Source organism: Vipera ursinii, assembly GCF_947247035.1.
Source record: "Vipera ursinii genome assembly, chromosome: Z".
Classification (NCBI taxonomy): Eukaryota; Metazoa; Chordata; class Lepidosauria; order Squamata; family Viperidae; genus Vipera; species Vipera ursinii.
Window position 1 is genome coordinate 83,495,993 of NC_139517.1, and position 16,809 is coordinate 83,512,801.

The window sequence follows — 16,809 nt, forward strand, 5'->3', positions numbered from 1 at the left end:
ACATCACAATCTACAATACCCAATAAAAACAATTGCGGAGAAAACTTTATCTTTCTCTTAAAAATCTTTTGAATGTTACACCAAATTTTGATCCAAAAAGCTTTTATATTTCTACAAGTCCACCACATGTGAAAATAGGTAGCTTCTAAACTACCACATCTCCAACATTTAGACTGTAAATTAGGATACATGTTAGACAACTTCTTGGGATCTAAATGCCATCTATAAAACATTTTCTCTTAAGTTTTGAGCCTGAGTAAATTTAACATTTCTGACCCAAATTATCTCCCAAGTGTCCAACGAAATTTGTTCCTGAATATTTTGTGCCCACTTTATCATACAGTCTTTAACCAATTCCGTTTCCGAATCCAATTCAATTAAAGCATTATATATCCTCTTTATATGTGCACAATTTAAATCTCTAATTTGTTTTACTAAATTTTGATCTATAATTGTTATTCAGCTTTACTGTTGTTGTTAGCTGCGAAGTCATATCCGACCCATCGCGACCCTATGGACAACATTCCTCCAGGCCTTCCTGTCCTCTACCATCTTCTGGAGTCCATTTAAGCTCACGCCTACTGCTTCAGTGACTCCATCCAGCCACCTAATTCTCTGTCGTCCCCTTCTTCTCTTGCCCTCAATTTTTCCCAGCATTAGGCTCTTCTCCAGTGAGTCCTTCCTTCTCATTAGGTGGCCAAAGTATTTGAGTTTTAGCTTCAAGATCTGGCCTTGTAAAGAGCAGTCAGGGTTGATCTCCTCTAGGACTGACCGGTTTGATCGCCTTGCAGTCCAAGGGACTCGCAGGAGTCTTCTCCAGCACCATAGCTCAAAGGTCTCAATTCTTTGGCGCTCGGCCTTTCTTATGGTCCAACTTTCACTGCCATACATTGCAACTGGGAAGACCATAGCCTTGACTATACGCACTTTTGTTGACAGGGTGATGTCTCTGTTTTTTAGTGTGCTGTCTAGATTTGCCATGGCTTTCCTCCCCAGGAGCAAGCGTCTTAATTTCTTGGCTACAGTCTCCATCTGCAGTGATGTTGGAGCCCAGGAAAATAAAATCTGTCACTACCTCCATTTCTTTCCCATCTATTTGCCACGAATTGAGAGGGCCGGATGCCATGATCTTGGTTTTCTTAATGTTAAGTTTCAACCCAAGTTTTGCACTCTCCTTCTTCACACATAACACGAGGCTCTTTAGTTCTTCTTCACTTTCTGCCATTAGAGTGGTATCATCTGCATATCTTAGGTTATTGATATTTCTTCTGGCAATCTTAATTCCAACTTTTGATTCATCTAGCCCTGCCTTTCTCATGATGTGCTCTGCATATAAGTTAAATAGGAAGGGTGACAGTATACAGCCTTCCCGGACTCCTTTCCCAATTTTGAACCAATCAGTGGTTCCGTGTCCAGTTCTCACTGTTGCTTCTTGGCCCACATATAGGTTTCTCAAGAGACAAATAAGATGGTCTGGTACGCCCATCTCTTTAAGAACTTGCCACAGTTTGTTATGATCCACACAATCAAAGGCTTTAGCATAGTCAATGAAGCAAAAGTAGATGTTTTTTTGGAACTCTCTAGCTTTCTCCATGATCCAGCGTATGTTGGCAATTTGATCTCTAGTTCCTCTGCCTCTTCGAAATCCTGGCTGAACTTCTGGTAGTTCTCGATCCACATACTGCTGAAGTCTAGCTTCTAGGATTTTAAGCATAACTTCTACTAGCATGTGAAATGAGTGCAATGGTGTGATAGTTTGAACATTCTTTGGCACTGCCTTTCTTTGGAATTGGAATGTAAACTGATCTTTTCCAATCCTGTGGCCACTGTTGAGTTTTCCAAATTTGCTGGCAAATTGAGTCTAGCAGTCTACTGCATCATCTTTTAAGATTTTGAATAGCTCAGCTGGAATACTGTCACCTCCACTAGCTTTGTTGTTGCTCAGTTTTTCTAAGGCCAACTTCACTTCACATTCTAGGATGTCTGGCTCGAGGTCAGTGACCACCTCATTGTGATTATCAGGAATGTTAAGCTCATTCTTGTATAGTTCTTCTGTGTAATTTTGCCATCTCTTCTTATTCTCTTCTGCCTCTGTTAGGTCCCTGCCATTTTGGTCCTTTATCATGCCCATCTTTGCATTAAACGTTCCCTTCATCTCTCCAATTTTCTTGAAAAGATCTCTGGTCCTCCCTATTCTATTGTTTTCTTCTATTTCTTTGCACTGTTCATTTAAGAAGGCATTCTTATCCTTTCTAGCTATTCTCTGGAATTCTGCATTCAATTGGGCGTATCTTTCTTTTTCTCCCTTGCCTTTTGCTTCCCTCCTTTCCTCAGCTATTTGCAAAGCTTCCTCAGACAGCCATTTTGCTTTCTTGCATTTCTTTTTCTTTGGGATGGTTTTAGTTGCTATCTCTTGTACAATGTTGTGAACCTCTGTCCATAGTTCTTCAGGCACTCTGTCTATCAGATCTAATTCCTTAAATCTATTTGTCACCTCTACTGTATATTCAACAGGGATATGATTTAATTCATACCTGAGTGGCCTAGTGCTTTTCCCTACTTTCTTCAGTTTAAGCCTAAACTTTGCAATGAGAAGCTCATGGTCTGAGCCACAGTCAGCTCCTGGTCTTGTTTTTACTGACTGTATAGAGCTTCTCCATCTTTGGCTGCAGAGCATATAGTCAATCTGATTTCTGTGTTGACCGTCTGGTGATGTCCATGTGTAGAGCCGTCTCTTGGGTTGTTGTAAAAGAGTGTTTGCTATGACCATCGTATTCTCTTGACAAAATTCTATCAGCCTGTGCCCTGCTTCATTTTGTACTCCAAGGCCAAACTTGCCTGTTATTCCAGTTATCTTTTGGCTTCCTACTTTAGCATTCCAATCCCCCATGATGATAAGGACATCATTTTTGGGTGTTAGTTCTATAAGGTGCTGTAGGGCTTCATAGAACTGGTCAATTTCATCCTCTTCAGCGCTGGTGGTTGGGGCATAGACTTGGACTACTGTGATATTGAATGGTTTGCCTTGGATTCGAACTGAGATCATTCTGTCATTTTGAGGATTGTATTCCAGTATTGCTTTTCTTACTCTTTTATTGACTATGAAGGCTACTCCATTTCTTCTGAGGGATTCTTGCCCGCAGTAGTATACCTGATGGTCATTTGAATTAAATTCACCCATTCCTGTCCATTTTAGTTCGCTGATACCTAAGATGTCGATGTTCAGTCTTGTCATCTCTTGTTTGACCACGTCCAGCTTTCCTTGATTCATGGATCTTTCATTCCAGGTTCCTATGGAGAAAAAATCTTTACAGCATCGGACTTTCCTTTCACCACCAGACATATCCACAGCTGAGCGTCCTTTCGGCTTTGGCCCAGTCACTTCATTCTTTCTTGCGCTACTTAGTACTAGCCCTCTGCTCTTCCCCAGTAGCATATTGGATGCCTTCCGACCTGAGGGGCTCATCTTCCAGCGTCATATCGTTTTGCCTTTTGATACTGTCAGTAGGGTTTTCATGGCAAAGATACTGGAATGGGTTGCCATTTCCTTCTCCAGTGGATCATGTTTTGTCAGAACTCTCTGCTATGACCTTTCCGTCTTGGGTGGCCCTGCACGGCATAGCTCATAGCTTCATTGAATTACGCAAGCCCCTTCGCCACGACAAGGCAGTAATCCATAAAGGGGAGCTTTACTGTAGTTTCTCTTAAAATGAAGAATTCTGCATTATACAATCATTTTCACCCAGTGTTCTTGTTACTTCTTCTTCTTTGATTAATTTGTCTATTCGATAATTCAGTTCAATGATAGCTGATTTTTTCCAGTCTTTCCCTGCCCTCTTGGTTTTCGTTGTTTTTTTTAATTTCAATCTATTTCCATGATCTTATTACTTTGGGAACATCCAACTTCTTTTGCAATTACCTTTTGAGTCTTTCCCTCCTTATGGAGTGTGTCAGTGATGGTTTTCTGCACAACTGTCAGGTCAGCAGTCTTCCCCATGATTGTGATTCCTACTGAACCAGACTGACAAACCATTTATAGGCTCAGGAACCCTTTGCAGGTGTTATGGCTTAAATAGCTGATTAGAGTGGGACACTTTGAGCCTAGAATATTGCACCTTTTCACAATATTCTAATTTTCTGAGATTGTGGATTTGGGGTTTTCATAAGCTGTATGCCATAATCATCACAATTATGACAAATCACAGCTTGAACTATTTTGCTTTGCATGTAATGAGTCTATCTCATATATTAGTTTCCCCTTTTAAGTTGCATTACTGAAATAAATGAACTTTTGCACAATATTCTAATTTTTTGAGTTTCACCTGTAGTTGGTAAGAAATTATACCAATTTAATAGCACAAGCAATGAATCTGATCTTTATAAACAAATCTCAGATAAAATATTGTCTTCACCTGTGCACATTTGTATTTAAAATAAGAACGATGCAACTACTTGTAGAAATCTGAAAAAAATTCTTCAGTGTGTTCTCACAATCGATTTTGCATTGATAGAGATCTGAACTGTTGAGTCAGATATGTTTTCATAATCTTATTCAGGACACTGAGCTACTCTAATGGTGAATAGTGTAGCACAGCTTTCTGTTAGAGGCATAATATACACCAATACTGTAATGGATGCAGTTTGATAAATTCAACCATCCAATTCTATAAACATCAAGAAAAAGGGGAAAAAATACTGGCTTTACCCAAATGAATGTTGGTAATTCATAACTTTCATCCATTTCCCTCCAGTGCTGCCCTTGGACAGACCCCCAAATATTAAGTACCAGCCAACCAAATTTTTCCTAGTCTGATATAGAAAGCAGCCAGGGAGATATTATGTCCTTGTGCTTTTCCTTTGTATTAACTGGAATTATAAACGTGAATGTTACGGTCTTTCATTATTTTAATTAATAAGAATAATAATGTTGGAAGGGACCTTGGAGGTCATCTAGTCCAACCCCCTGCTAAGGCAGGAAACCCTATACCATTTCAGGCAAATGGCTGTACAGTCTCTTCTTAAAAACTTCCAGTGTTGGAGCATTCACCACTTCTGGAGGCAGGTTGTTCCATTGGTTAATTGTTCTGTCAGGAAGTTTCTCCTTAGTTCTAGGTTGCTTCTCTCCTTGACTAGTTTCCATCCATTGCTTCTTGTCCTGCTTTCAGGTGCTTTGGAGAATAGCTTGACTCCCTCTTCTTTGTGGCAGCCCCTGAGATATTGGAACACTGCTATCATGTCACCCTTCACCCTTCTCTTCGTTACTACACATACCCAATTCCAGCAACCGTTCCCTATATGTTTTAGCCTCCAGTCCCCCAATCATCTTTGTTGCTCTTCTCTGTACCCTTTCTAGAGTCTCAACATCTTTTTTACATCGTGGTGACCAAAACTGGATGCAGTATTCTAGGTGTGGCCTTACCAAGGCATTGTAAAGTGGTATTAGTACTTCACGTGATCTTGATTCTATCCCTCTGTTAATGCAGCCTAGCACTGTGTTCGCTTTCTTGGCAGCTGCAGCACACTGCTGGCTCATATTGAAGTGATTGTCTACTAGGTCTCCGAGATCCCTCTCACAGTTACTACTATTGAGCAAGGTACCACCTATGCTAGACCTGTGCATTTGATATTTCCTGCCTAAATGTAGAACCTTACATTTTCACCATTGAATTTCATTTTGTTAGATAGCGCCCAGTGTTCGAGTCTGTCCAGATCCTCCTGTATTTTAAGCCTATCTTCTGGAGTATTGGCTATTCCTGCCAGCTTGTTGTCATCTGCAAATTTGATGAGTTCCCCATCTATCCCCTCATCCAAATCGTTGATGAAGATGTTGAAGAGCACTGGGCCCAGAACAGAGCCATGGCACCCCACTACACATTTCCTTCAATGTAGATGCAGTTCCATTGAGGACCACATGCTGAGTACGGCCTGTCAGCCAGCTACGAATCCAACTGGTGGTGATGCTATCTAACCCACATTTTTCTATCTTATCAAGTAGTAGGTTGTGATCTACTTTATCAAATGCCTTACTGAAGTCCAAGTAAATTATATCTACAGCATTCCTCTGGTCCACTAATTTTGTTACTTGATCAAAGAATGCAATAAGATTTGTCTGGCATGATCTGTTTTTGACAAACTCATGTTGACTTTTAGTGATGACTTTGTTTGCATCAAGGTGTTCGCTTCTTTGTTGTTTGATTATCTTTTCCAGAATCTTGCCAGGTATTGAGGTCAGGCTGATAGGTCTGTAGTTTCCAGGATCTATTTTTTCCCCTTTTTTGAAGATGGGAACTACATCAGCTCTTTTCCAGTCCTCTGGTAGTTCCCCCAGTGCTCCAGAATCTTTGAAAAATATAGTTCAGTGGTTCTGAGATCATGTCTGCCAGTTCCTTGAGAACTTTGGGGTGTAATCCATCCGGTCCTGGTATTTGAACTCGTCTAGGCTGGACAGGTGCTAACTTACCATTTTCTTGCCTATTTTAACTTGAGTTTCTATTCTGTTTTTTATGGCACAGGTTATTGATTTCTGAACAGAAATTAGAACATTGTCCTACTGAAGCCTAGGGCTGAAATGCAGTTCCATAAAAGATAGTTTTATATCATTGCAAACCTGTGAGATCCCTGAATTTTTATTTAAGGAAATCAAAGCAAATATGTCTTTAAAATTTTGATATACAGGCCATTGGCACCATTGCTACCAACATACACTAGATCTCTTGGGTCTAGATTAAAATTTCCTTTTATGAATTTTATGAAAAAATATCTACTACTATTAGATTATACATTTTCTTCCAATAGACGTTTTAAAGATTTTTAGGTATTTCATCAGAGCAAAAGTTCTCCAGGTTTTGAGGGGTTTTTTAGGATATGCCAGCAGAATTAAAATGCTACAGTGTGAGCCATCATAATTCAGACCAAAAGATTTACCTAGCAGTCTTTATTGTTTGGTGAGTTAAGAAGATAATTTTTTTTAAAAAAACAAAGCAGCATGAAAGAGAGACTGAGCTTTTTTATATAACAGTGGAATGTTTCTCAAAAGAAAAAAAAATCCTGCATCAGTTGGAATAGTTCCTATTATTTGAGACAAATATCTGCCAGTTGCTTACTAAATCACATTTCAGAAATAGCCTGAGGTAGTTTTAGATGACTTGTTGATACATGGCAATGATGAGTCGAACAAAATTTTGTCTAAATAACACTATCATTATTGTATTCTTATCCAAGGGTTTAGGAGAACAGCGGTACATGTTAGAATACATTTAAATCTCTATTTAAAGAGCAAGGTATATGTTTCTGGTTCCTAAATGGCCCAGCTCATTTAAACAGAGCCATTTTCCTACAAGTGTTCCTTTTGGTACAGCAAAGTGGATTTAAATAATGTGGATGCATATTGTTGTTCATTGTGATTCTCAAACTTGTTGAAGTTATCATAGGGCATTCATTACAGTTTATTTGGGTCTATTCTGCCTCAACTGTGCTGTAAATATTCATTAATGGCGAATATTGTTGATTCTAAGCTTAAATGTATACATCTAGACCACACTTTAATTGTTAGGTCTCCTCAATTTCATAATGTTACAAGGAATCTAGACCACATTGTCTTCCATTTTTAATCCTTCTGATTCTTTTTCTACTCACCCACCTCCCACACTGGAGATCAGTCTTTTTCTAATTTGGCTACTTTAAGATATGTGAACTTTTAACTCCCAGAATTCCCCAGGAAACATACCATCTAGGGAATTCTGGGAGTTGAAGTTCATACATTTTTAAAATTGCCAAGTTTGAAAAACATTGACCTAGAGAGGAAACAAAGGAGCTGTCTGACACAAGTTGCTATTTTCCTTCTTTCCTCCCCTCTGCCCTTCCCCCACTTTTTCAGTTGAAATTACATGGTGCATATTAATTAACTGAATGTTTGTCTAGCTAACAATCCTTGTCCCTCTACCTGAGCAATTGAACCAAAAAGAAAGTAAAGCATAAATATTTTTCTGTTTATTGATGGACTGATTTTGTTATGAGTTAAATTATAATTATTTAAACATTATAATACCTATAAAATGGTAGTGGGATTTTTGATTGATTCTCCATTGCTTGGAAACTGTGGAGCCTTATTTTCCAGAATTTGAACTCAGCTAAAATAAAATGTAAAGGAAAATATTCTTAAATAATCAGTATTGTGTTATATTTTGTTTACGAGGTTTCTTCCATTTGAATACTGATGGTAAAATCAAAGCTGCTATATCATCTAAAGCTGGGTTTTCAAACTGGTTGCCAGGGTTTCCCCTCTCTCCCCCCCCCACCCCATGGTTTAGTGCAAAATTGACAGTTTACTTTTTTCATTAAGCAGAAATATGAAAATGTTCAGAAATACTGTAAGCCAAATTTGTAGGGGTTCTTTTTTCTTATTTTTTGTTTTTGCTAAGTAAAAATATCCACAAAAGACTTGTTCTTTGGGATGTTTGCGTGTTCTTTTCCTGTTGCATAGTTACCTGTGTGTGAGTGTTTGTGTATGTGAGTGAAATATCCTTCAGTGTTAATGAAATCAACATGCATAAATCACTCCTCTAGGTTTTTTTTTTAAAGTGCTGTAAATACATGATCATGATCATGCTCAACATGTTTGTGCAAATAGTGGAAATATAGAAAAGAAAATAAGTAGCCCACATATTAAAAACCCACAAATACAGGGTTCTTGAAATTAATAAAATGTTGTGATAAGATTTTGGCTACATATGTATGTATGAAGTCAAACTTTTTCACAACCAGAGGTTTTGGAACAACAAAAGCAAAAAAAGGGGGATCTTTATTTCCCTGCCTGCTTTCCTCCTTTCCCCCATCAAAGTATGTTTTGGATTCTAGCAAGAACACTGTGTTCTGGATTAAGAACAACCTACCAAAAGTATTTAAAGTAGGAAATACTGGAAGCCTATGCTTAGTGCACTTGGGCATGCCAGTAGACCATTTACCAAACAGTAAATAAGAGACTTGTACACCTTTTAAATCTTTTTTATTTGTTTGGTTTAGTTTCTTATGAAAAGTGTTTGTGTGTGTGTGGGGGGGGAGTGAGTGTTATAAATGCTTCCACATTTTTAAGTAGTAGTTTCTACACTCCTGTTAAGGAGAAATGGAAAATAATGTAATTAGTTAATTCTAAGCTGATTTTGATAAGGTGTGGAAAATACATTCCTGAGATTTTTTTTCTTATATCTCCTCCCTCTTCCACCTCACATGTACATGGGAAGGAATGTCAGTTTCATTTTTATAGTTTTGACAAAATATTAGTTTTTCAAGTTCAGATAGGGTAAATAATTTATTCTTAACTTACTTAGTTCTTAAAAGACACTTTGTGAAAATGTTGTTGTTGTTGTTGTTAGCTGCAAAGTCGTGTCTGACCCATCACGACCCTATAGACAATGTTCCTCCAGGCCTTCCTGTCCTCTATCATATTCTGCAGTCCATTTAAGCTCACACCTACTGCTTCAGTGACTCCATCCAGCCACCTCATTCTCTGTCGTCCCCTTCTTCTATTGCCCTCAATCTTTCCCAGCATTAGGCTCTTCTCCAGTGAGTCCTTCTTTCTCATTAGGTGGCCAAAGTATTTGAGTTTTAGCTTCAGGATCTGGCCTTCTAAAGAGCAGTCAGGGTTGATCTCCTCTAGGACTGACCGGTTTGATCACCTTGCAGTCCAAGGGACTCGCAGGAGTCTTCTCCAGCACCATAGCTCAAAGGTCTCAATTCTTTGGCGCTCGGCCTTTCTTATGGTCCAGCTTTCACTGCCATACATTGCAACTGGGAAGACCATTGTCTTGACTATACGCACTTTTGTTGACAGGGTGATGTCTCTGCTTTTTAGTGTGCTGTCTAGATTTGTCATGGCTTTCCTCCCCAGGAGCAAGCGTCTTTTAATTTCTTGGCTACAGTCTCCATCTGCAGTGATGTTGGAGCCCAGAAAAATAAAATCTGTCACTACCTCCATTTCTTCCCCATCTATTTGCCAGGAATTGAGAGGGCCAGATGCCATGATCTTGGTTTTCTTAATGTTAAGTTTCAACCCAAGTTTTGCACTCTCCTTCTTCACCCACAACAAGAGGCTCTTTAGTTCTTCTTCACTTTCTGCCATTAGAGTGGTATCATCTGTATATCTTAGGCTGTTGATATTTTTTTCCGGCAATCTTAATTCCAACTTAGGTTCTTACTGCAGGTCATATTCACTTACTGACCACTCATTCAATGACTGTTTAAACTTGCAATAATGCCGGACAAGTGGTACTTTTAACTCAGACATGTCAAACTCACAACGTCATGTGACATTCCGCAACATATCAGGAATGGTTTTGCCATTGCCAGGAGTGGGGTGGAGGCAGCTTCTGGATGACGTGTCCTGCCTGTGGGCCAGGAGTTTGACACCCCTGTTATAACTGGTCCTCAAAATTCTAGCCATCACAACACCATTATGGTCATGCAATTATAATTTGAGTGCTTGGTAACCAGCTTGCCTTTATAACAGTTTCAATGTTGATTGCCATTTACTACCTTCCCTGCCAAGCAAAGCTAATAGAGCAACTTGAAGGGAAAGTGACAAGTTGTTCTTGAAAGTCTCCCCTCTTTAGCCTTCCTCCACACCATATTGTGCCCTGTACCGTATATTGTATAATGTCAGTCTCCCTGCAGTTGCACCTACCTGCACCCCTTCCTTTAGCCTTCCTGTTCTTGTGTCAACCCATGTTCCCTATCGAGCAACCTCCTTCGACCAACTTGCGTGCAGTCTGCACTAGGCCTCCCAAGACCTGCCCCACTCCCTGCAATGCTCCACATTACTTACTAGGATTTCCAATGGAAATCCCAATTCGGTTATGATGCCAGCTAGGACTTTCTGGATTTCTATCACTAAGTGATGTAGTTATGTGATATTGCACTTTACAACATCATTGCTTAGCAACAGAAATCCTAGTCCCAATTGCCACTATAAACTGAGGACTACCTGTATTCCTGTACAGTATATCTGTAAGGAAGGTCACACATCAATTCAATATTCTGTATAAGACTTTTTGATAGAACTTGCTACAAAAGCCAATTAATACTTCAGAATAATTATATTCCAACTTAATAGTTCAACCAAATAAAAATTAAACCACAAGGTATTATCTTTCACAATAATATACACAACCATAAGCCATGGCTTAATCAGTACTTCCTTATTTTACATATTCAAATATTTATAAATGTTTAAATTATATTATTTAAATCCAAGCAAAAATGATAGTTTTAGATTCTAAGGGCTATTCAGATAAGAGAGGAAATTACATTTTAAGCTGTGATGTCAGATTGTTAAAAAAGTATTCTGTTATTGTTTCAAACTTTTGATGTTGTATTTTGTCAATGTGTACTGCATCTAAAAAAGATACACAACATGCCTCAGGGCAATTGCCTATATTTGTGAGCTGCCTATGCTATCTGATTATCATTTTTATTTTTTGTTTGCAACAACTAGGGCAAAAAATTAATCATGGGAAAAAATTGGCATGCTGCTAAGCTAAATTTCTTTCACTAGAATTAAGCCCTTTCTATATGACAAATGAGAAGGAAGGACTCACTGGAGAAGAGCCTAATGCTGGGAAAGATTGAAGGCAAGAGAAGAAAGGGATGACAGAGAATGAGGTGGCTGGATGGAGTCACTGAAGCAGTAGGCGTGAGCTTAAATGGACTCCAGAAGATGGTAGAGGACAGGAAGGCCTGGAGGAACGTTGTCCATAGGGTCACGATGGGTCGGACACGACTTTGCAACTAACAACAACAACAGCAAATATCACAAAATCTACATGACCGTTTTTGGAAAATAAAGATGCCCAGTGCTTTGTTGGAAATGCATCCGTCTGTCCAGAAAACAGTTACAGGTAGTCCTTGACTTATGGTGACAATTGGGATTGGAACTTCATTGCTATGTGATGTGGGCATAAAATGCAACTGCATAGTTTAGCTACAACAATTCCTGCAGTCCCAGTTGCCATCATTAATGTAATCTTAAAGTCCTTAGAAGCAACAACCTGTTGGCTTCCCGCAGTTAAAATCAGTGGGGAAGTTGGCAGGAAGTTGTAAGTCCTAGGCCAGCAGGCAGGTAAGTGATTGCTGCCAAGTAGGTGGAGGTCAGAAAGCATGTGCATGAGGCACAGGTTGGAGAGGGTGTGCAAAAGCTGTGCAAGAGGTGTGACGTAGATTGAGGAGAGGGGGCAAGGGTGTGAAGGGTTACAAGATAGGTGTCGGTTACAGAGGATCTATGAGGACCTGAGGGATACATAAAGAGCTGATGTTGTGCGACTACAGAGGGGCTGGACAAGGTGCATGGGGGAAGACTTCCCCAGCAATTTGTGATCTGCAGTTTGTGACCTTCTCTGCCAGGAAGGCCACACAGGTCATTAAGCAAAGACCTCATGTGATTGCAAGTTCCAACTTTCTCATTGACTTTGATTGTCGAAAGCCATCAGGGAAGATTGCAAATAGCAATCATGCGATTGTGGGGCATTGAAACCAGTCATAAGTGCAAACCGGTGGCCAAGTGTCCAGATCATGATCACATCATTAAGGCTGTTGGGATGGTTAGAACTCTGAAGATAACCACCATTTGTTCAGTGCTGTTGTAACTTCAAATGGTTCAAATGAATAAATGACTGTAAAGTAAGGACTATCTGTATTGGAAGCTGAAGTTGTCAAGAGTGGTGGGAACAAAACAATCTGTTTGCTTTCTGGTAAACATGTTTTATCATTAATCTATATACTGTGGCAACCACTTTAGGAGCAGGCAGTTCTCTTGTCTTTAATCCTATCCTTTGATCCCAAATATAGATACCTTTGTATTAAATTTAAATATTAAATTCAGATAGCAAAATTTAGATATTAAGTGAGGCCCCTGTATCGGTCCTGCTAGTTAGGTTAGATTAGGAAATCAACTCCACAGAAAGACAAGAACCGCCTTTGTTGAAATTTGGTATAACAACAGACTCTTTCCTAACACTAACCTTAAACTTTACCCATGTGCACAGAAAATTCTGGATCAGGGTGATGGGAGCAAACTGCAAATTTACTATTACTTCCTACATCACAAGCCCCTCAAGATCATTAAATAGGTCCTATAATGCAACTGTACAAGTGGTTATCTACAATCCCCACACCTTCCTGCTACTCCCTAGACTGTGTTTCTTCATCCCTTTCTGATCTTTCTTTCTCTGCAGCACTCAACCCAAAAGTCACCTTGGTGCAATCTGTGAGAAACTCTACTAGCTAATTCACTATAAACAGATCATGCTGAGTCATGAAGTTTAGGAATTGGTTTTCATCTCCCCCTGATCACTCGGATAAAGTCTCTGAGAACACAGAAATTCAAGTTATGCTGCAGGCTGTTGTGCTGATGCTTAGCGATGTAAATTCTTTCCCAGCTATAGTGTTAATTGCATCATGGCATTATGGCAAATGCATCATTTAGAAATCTGCCTGTGTTGGTGTTACAACAATGTTGCAGCAAGGTGCTTAGCAGATGGTAGGGTTCCCTGCGGATTGGAAGGCATCTCCACTAGCAAAGTCTAGATCAGGGGTAGGCAACCTTGGCTCTTTTATGATTCGTGGACTTCAACTCCCAGAATTCCTGAGCCAGCACAGCTGGCTCAGGAATTCTGGGAGTTTTATTTTTATTTTTATTTTAATTCCATTTATATCCCGCCCTTCTCCGAAGACTCAGGGCGGCTTACAAGCTTAGCAGTTAAGAGTTGAAGTCCACGAGTCATAAAAGAGCCAAGGTTGCCTACCCCTGGGCTAGATGGTCAATCTTTGTTGAAAGAGAAAGATTTATATTTATATCCACCAAATCAGGAAGCTGACTTTGCAGGAAGAAGAAAAGTGCTTTTATTGAAAGTGGTTAAAATAACAGAACCTTATAGTTTGTTTGTGCTGTACTTCCCCCCCCCCACACACACACACCCTTCTTATACCCAGCGAATCACAGGAAAATGTCTGTCTGATCCACTTCAGAATATTTTCTTGTTTCATAGAGTTTTTAAAAAAATCTTTCTGCCCTCTTTGCCCAGGAACTAGCACATTTCTATCAAGGCCAACTTTGTTACTCTCTACTACTATCAGTAAACCTAGTTTAACCAAGTGTTTTGGGTAAGGGACTCTTATCACAAATTGTTTAAAAATTTAAATATATAATGTCAGATGCACTTTTATATGTGGGTACACTTTCACAAATAATGTTTACTCTTCTCTGCCTATTTTTGCCTTTCCAATCATAGCAAATGAAAAAGAAGACACAAAATGTCTAATCTGCTGTTGCTGAGCTTAATAACAGCAAGAACCATCTGATATTGGGTAATGGCAGAGGGCCAGAACAGTGAGCTGCATATTTTTTGTCTTTTTTGCAGCTCTTTGCAGGTGAGAAAGAAGAGTCTGGCCTAGTCAGTGGAACAGCAGTGATAACAGTTACTGGACTGTGGACATTGGGCAGGAAGTGCTCATGACAACATGCCTGCTTTACATCCTTCAGCAACAATGCTAGAGCACAGTGCTTTACTCTTCTAGGCCTTTGTAACAATTCCTATTATTGCTCATAATGATCCATTCTGCCGCTTTACCATTACATATTCATATATTGCAGAGAAAGAAACAAGAGCTGAGTACAATTGTTGATTCAGCTAGGAGTGGAGCAAGTAGAGCAAGTGCTAGAGGCTGTTAGCAGTAGTAAGCAGCTACTCAATATGGCTATTGAAATTCTCTATGAAAGGAAGACATAGGAATAGCAAAGATAACTGTGATAACTGTGATTAATGATTTTTTTAACTGCTTAAAGCTCTTCCAGCTAAAACATTTCTTGTAACAATAATGATTATGTTAGAAATGCACTCACCAAATCTATACTGACTGGTATTGTCTGTTATGCCCCTACTTTATGTTGTCTACAAAATTCTGTATAGGTCACTGCATTTTTATAAAAAGTTGGTGCAGATTTTAAATTTTCATGATCTTCATTGAACTTCAACTTCATTGAAATATCTGAAATACTTCCCATTTATCTTGTCTGGCAACTAATTAGTTTAGTAAAATGGACAACATCTTCCCTAATGTAATATTCTTCATCTGGAGCATTTTTTAGATTGAATGCTCTACCATTTTACAAAGCAGCCTTAAGACAAAAAACAGTTTCTCTTTGCTTTAGGTCTAAAGCAAGAATCAGACCTAATGTTTGTATCAGTGACTTCTTCCAGGCTAGAGGAAGAGATAAAAGCTAGTTCAATCTTTGTTGGGAAGGAAAAAGGTGAAAGTTATCAAAGTTTTAGGTGATAATTGCTGAAGGGAGATTATAATGCATGTTGAAGTAACAATAGCAAGAATGTTTTGTGCTAGTATTATGTGGTATATTGTAAATTCTGTGTTATTGACAAAAGTGCCTATAGATTTCATATTTACATATATGCAATTTGAGTTTAGTTTGTAAAATGGGTAGTAGCAATTAATCTACTACTATTGGATAGATATGATTAAATTTTGATCTAATTCTCTATCCTTAGCATTTCATTATTTCTATTTAAATCAGTGCTTACATTATGAACTCAGGGTTATTTGAAATATTTTTTGTAGAAAATTTAATGAAATATCATTCAGAGTATTATTGAACTAATATATTTATTTATGTCCATATACTTTTTAGCAACCTATCACTTTTTCTTTTTTAAATTTATCTTGACTTCAGGATATGAACCAGAACTTGTATTAGATAAACAGTTCAGATATTGCAAATGATGCTACTTTAAACTCCTGCTAGAGTTATGATATTATTAGCTCTTGTAGGATATTGTTATATGCAGAAATTGATTTATTATTTTTAGAATGCTATTGTATTATATTCATTCAGTTAGTTTTTGTTCTTTTAAAATCATTTTTGCTTTAGTCCTTGTACACTATTTGAGGTACCGTAATAATAATAAAGCATTTTATTTATTTATTTTATGTTTTTTATATGGTTCAAATTGGAAAGATACAAATACAATGCAAAAGTCGATGAAAATTCTCAGTTGTCAGGTAGTCTCGTCTGGAAGTTCAGCCATGGCAACTAGACTTTTCTTTCTTGGTCTGAAATGTTTCGCTGCTTATCCAGACTGTTAGTTAATGACATACTTGACAAATAACTATAACTTAAAATATTGTGTATTTCTGATTAACATTCTGCCTTGATACTTATATTATAATAAGTCATAAAATGTTTTTCCTTTGGTGGGTTATGTGAACTTGGTCACTGAGCCTTGTAGGCTGTGATTTATTTGGTATAATTTGGTACAATGTGTGAATTCAGACAGTTATCCCTTATTCAGCAAACTCTGGCCTATTGCAGTGTGTGAACCAAGCAACTTTAAGAGTACATTATAATATAAGTGATTGCTTTAAAAAAAGAAACAGAACTATGCATACTTTCTTTTTATTGCCATATTGGATACAAAAGCAAATATTCTTTTTATTGCCCAGGATTACTAATTTTTCTTCTGTTGGCTATAGATACTGCAGTGTCAAGGACTGAAATCAGATATTTGGATATGATTACATCCATCTTCTAAGCATTTTATCATGCTTTTAAATGCTTATTGATCAATATGGAACCTTCATTTTCTCAATTTATTAAGATAGTAGACTTCCACTACATATGTACTACTTCTATATGAACTGTATGTTGATAAGATCTGTTTATGTGTTTCCAAAGCAAATTGTAGTCAAAAGCTGAATGAGAATGCAAACTTGTTGACACAGAGCAAGTGACTGATCTTTTTTCTAAAA

At 38.2% G+C, this 16,809-nt stretch overlaps 1 protein-coding gene across 4 annotated transcripts in view; it reads left to right on the plus strand.

The window, feature by feature from the left end:
• THRB (thyroid hormone receptor beta) overlaps positions 1-16,809 on the plus strand; it is a 224,619-nt gene that overhangs the window by 86,811 nt on the left and 120,999 nt on the right. The gene's annotated exons all lie outside the window — the stretch shown is intronic.